We start from the raw sequence: 4,723 nt of genomic DNA, 5'->3' as shown, positions 1-4,723 counted from the left end.
CAGACACACCTCCTATTTGTACACACACACCCAGGGTGACAAGACCGTTCTGCAGGGAACGAGGGTATGGGCTTATGTAGCCTGGCATTCAACAAAACTGTTGGGAGCCGGTGGCCATTAAGGCCTTAGCCTCAGCCAAGGAGCCGAACTTGGCTGCTTCCTGGTTGTTAAGTGTCGCCTTTCATTTGCTAAACCTGTGGGGGACTGGCCCTGCCTAAATTCCTGCCTCCGCGTTCCTAGCTACGTGCTCTGTAGCACGGGCGGTTGTAAAGTTGACCCATTGGTTTCACCCATTGGTTAATAATGCCAAGCGCTCATTGGACTAAGACGGACTTTGCATTACGCCTGATGAACCTTAATCTGCATGCAGGACGTCTTTGAGAACTAGCATGCGCCCTTTCATCTGCAGCTGATTGGTTAACGTTCTTATGCTTCATTAATGTACATGTTGGATTGGATGTTGTGTAGCACACCTTATTAAAATATGCACCTCCCAGTTCCCCTTTTATATACCCCCAGCTTTGCCCAAATAAATGAGCTTGATCAGAGTTTTGTCTTGCTCCACATCTCCGTGTCTTCTTTCCATCCAGGTTCGTCTTTCCCTGCAGGGCCTTGCTCATGCGTCCCGCAGGCCGGGACGCTACACAAAACAAGGCCGTCGGTGCCCTCTTTCACTTGATGAAGGGCAGAGGAGGCAAATGCCCAGTAGAAAACTGGAAGGGAAGTCAGTGGCTGCCTCAATCAATACCTTTAATTTACAGCTGAAGGAATTCTTAGCTTGGATTCCCCAGAAACAGACCCTAGGACAAGGATTCAAATACAAGTTTGTTTGGGAGGTGAAGACAAGCAGCACCAGCAGGGGGGCAGGGAAATGAGACAGAGAGGGAATGCAGAAAGAAATGGTGTTATTGAGTGTTTTCGGGTACAAAAGACCCCAATCTCAAATATAATTTAAACAGAACATTTATTACGTCTTAAAAAGGACAAGGACAACACAAAGCCACAGACACAACATCTGGATGGAGGCCATTATCACAAGGTCATAATGGCTTCCAAAGATTCATAGCTACAGAGCTGCTTAAATAAGACATTGAATGAACACGCACCGAAAAAGAAAATTGTCACAAATTTCTGTATGAGTTACAGGTGGGACTGCAAGAGCAGGAACATTGGGAACAGAACCACTATTGGGACGCATACATTATATTAGGCAGAAGAACTTAAAAGAATGGTCCAGGGCCTTCCACGTGACTGATAGTGTACGACTCCTGACTATTCAGCTCCCAGTACAGTCCATCAAGGACACATCCAATCAAACCCCTAAGGGAGACTGCCCCTCCCTGGGTGGCTGGAGAGAGGTGGGGGTTATCCACTTTCAATGCACTCTCTGAGGGCAAGGCTATTCACATCCTAGTCAGTGAGCTCAATGGAAGGAGGGACTCTGCAAATGGACTGTGGGTTTTCATGGTCATCTACAGCCATCTGCAGATGAAGTGCTCGGAATTTAAACCCTCTCGATGCTGGCTGACAGATGAGACAGAGGCCAGGTTAATTCCAGAAATTCTAAGCGTATAGCTACAAACACTAATAAAAGGAAACGGTGGGGTTTGCTACCTCAAATTGCTTTCAAGACTCAGTGCAAATAATAATTTTTTAAAAAAAGAATGTGGTGTGATTCTGTCCTGCGCTACTGTATACAGCAGTGTTTTACCTCCGTTTTTCGTTTCTCTCACCAAAGTGTGTGTCACCACCCCATGGAAAATTCGGTGGATATGGACATGAGCCCCCCCCGCCCCGCCCCCCCCCCGCCCCAAAGATCTTTTTGGTAGTGAACTAAAGGTCGACAAAGATTATCACTTTAAGGTGGATAATGATGAAAATGCGCACCGGTTATCTGTAAGAATGGTCAGTTTAGATGCTGGTGCAAAGGATGAACTGCACATTGTTGAAGCAGAGACAATGAATTATGAAGGCACCCCAATTAACGTAACACTGGCAACTTTGAAAATGTCTGTACAGTCAACAGTCTCCCTTGGGGGCTTTGAAATGACACCACCAGTGGTCTTATGGTTGAAGTGGGGCTCAGGGCCTGTGCATATTAGTGGATAGTAGCTGTGGTGGAAGATGCAGAGTCAGATGATGAAGAGGAAGAGAATGTGAAACTTTGACGTATATCTGGATAGTGGTCTGCCCCCACCAGCGGTAGCAAGGTTCCACAGAAAAACGTAAAACTTGCTGTTGCTGCTGAAGATGATTTTGGTGATGAAACTGAAGAAAAAGTTCCAGTGAAGAAATCTATAAGGGATAATGTTGAGTCAGGTACTGGTTGGAGAATATTAGAAGCCTGCCTGCCCCTATCGGACCAAAGATCAGTGAGCCATAGCCCTCAAGTCAAAGGAGGGAGTCAAAGGAGTCAAAGATGATCCAAGCACCACCCTCCCTCGGAATTTTTATGGATGGAGGCTGAAGCCTCCACAGCTGTCACTCCTTCCCCTTCCTCCTTATTTGCCCACCTGCAGTTTCTACCCACTCCCTTTATTGTTTTACCCTTCCCTCCTGACCAGCTGATCTCCACCACAGATCAGCGTGAGTTCCCCATCCCCAGAGGGGGACCTGTGGAGTTCAGGGCTCTCTTCTCTTTCCCTCTCTGTTCTCCCCTCCCTCGACTTTGTGGACTCCCTGCTGGAGTCTGGGAATTTCGTCCAGGATGTGCAGAATAAACTCATTTTCCTTCTCTCTGGCCTGGCCTCGGTTTATCTTTACGACGAACTTAATAGATACTCCAGCCAAAACTGCACAAAAGTCAAACCAGAATGGAAAAGACTCAAAGATATCAACACCAAGATCCAAAGGTCGAGTCCTTCAAAAAACCGGAAAAAACTCCCCAAACACCGAAAGGCCCTAGTTCTGTAGAAGACATTAAAGCAAAAATGCAAGTATAGAAAAGGGTAGTTCTCTCGCTAAAGTGGAAGCCAAATTCATCCATTATGTGAAGAACTGCTTCCGGACGACTGATCAGGAGGCTGTTCAAGATCTCTGGCAGTGGAGGAAATCTCTTTAAGAAAATAGTTTGAACAGTTTGTTAAAATCTTCCGTCTTATTTCTGTAACAGTTGCTATCTGGCCATCCTTTTTTTAGAATGCAGAGTGAGAACTTTCCCTACCGCTTCTGAGAAATGTTGTCCAGGTTCCTTTGCCAAGAACGTGTTGTCTAAACGCCTGTTTAGTTTGTAAAGCTGGAACCCCACCCTTTGCTTGGTTCTAAGTATGTCTGGAATGTTATGACAGGACAGAGGAGCAGCAGTGGTCAGACAAATGGAAATGGTGGGGAGACATGTGAAATCAAACTCAGAATTTTAATAAAGTAAAAAAAAATGAATGCACTGGGTCATGAGGAACAAGATATCCACATTTGAGACAATGTCAGAGTTCCAATCTTGATTTTAATAAAACGGCATTGTGAACAAAAAAAGAAAAGAAAAAATATGCTGAGCAAAGTGAACCAATCACAAAAGGACAACTATTACATGAGCTCACTTATTTAACAGGGCAGGAAAAGGCAAATGTATAGAGAGCAGTTTGTTAGTGGCTACCAGGGAAGAAAAGGGGGGTTAATGGTGATGGGAAAATCACGTTGATTAGGAGCAGGGTTACATAGCCAAATGTTGTAAAAGCTGTCAATAAGCTGTATACCTGTAAAAAGTTGAAATGGCAAACAAATTATGGGATATAAAAAAAAAGATTCAGTGCAAATAAACAATATGTGGCAGGTTCGGGGGAAATAACAGATTTCAAGATGATCAGAGGGCCTTCAAAGAATGGGACAAGAAAACAACCCCCCCCAAAAAAAAAATGTCCCCAAGAGATTATCAGACCACTGATTGATATCTTCATTACCCCTGGATTGTTTTGCAGAAGATCAGGTAAATGAAATTCCTTATGTACAAGCTTTTATAACTCTCCACAACCAGGGTTCGGGGTAAAAGGGAAGTGTGTGTGATACAAAAAGGCTTTTCCCCAGTTGGTCTCCCCCAAATATATGTCAGACCTAGGAGACTGCCTGCAACATATGGTAAATGACTGTAGCACACTGAAGCAAGCTGCTTAGAAGTTATCTCCCTGAAGGCATCAGCCACCCAGAACAATCACACTATTGTTTATCCCACCATAGGTGGGGCTCCCACCCTGCTGATGAGGATAGTGATTGTTCCCCTGGAGAGCCCAAAGTAAAGGTCAAGCCCACTCAAGGACAACTGAGGCTAGGCTGCCATCTTGAATCTAGGATCCGCCCATCTTGTCACCTGTGCACTCCTAGTCCTTCCTCTTCCTATTGCATGTACACCCCGAGATTGTCCCCCTCCCATTGCTGTATTGCCTATGGTACAACTGTTTGGGCCGGGTCTGAACTAGGCAGCCCCTGTTTGGACTAAAGGTCAGCAGCAGACGTGCCAGATAAGATAACCAGTAAAACCAGATGTTCCGGGTTCAAAGAAAGCCACAAGGAGTCCACAAGCAATTCTCCCAGTTTCCAGACCCCATATGCTAATTGTCATAATTACCATACATTCCTCACCACCCCTTTAAAAATCCTCAACCCTAGCTGCGGAGCACGACTTCCCTGACCTGTTGGCCTAGGTCACAGAACCTCGTCCTGGAGCTCCCCCAACCCCTAATAAAGCTATGTCTGTTTCTGCTCTCCCTTGTCCTGTCAGGAATGTCTGTCT

At 45.5% G+C, this 4,723-nt stretch overlaps 1 pseudogene; it reads left to right on the top strand.

Annotated features, from left to right (window-relative positions):
• Nucleotides 1-1,754: 1,754 nt before the first annotated feature.
• On the top strand, nucleotides 1,755-3,061 carry LOC101645466 (annotated as a pseudogene).
• Nucleotides 3,062-4,723: the final 1,662 nt, after the last annotated feature.

The sequence above is a fragment of the Echinops telfairi genome, unplaced genomic scaffold (assembly GCF_000313985.2).
Source record: "Echinops telfairi isolate 266 unplaced genomic scaffold, ASM31398v2 ScPeMD7_26;HRSCAF=91, whole genome shotgun sequence".
Taxonomy (NCBI): Eukaryota; Metazoa; Chordata; class Mammalia; order Afrosoricida; family Tenrecidae; genus Echinops; species Echinops telfairi.
This window is presented reverse-complemented; position numbering and strand designations above follow the sequence as displayed.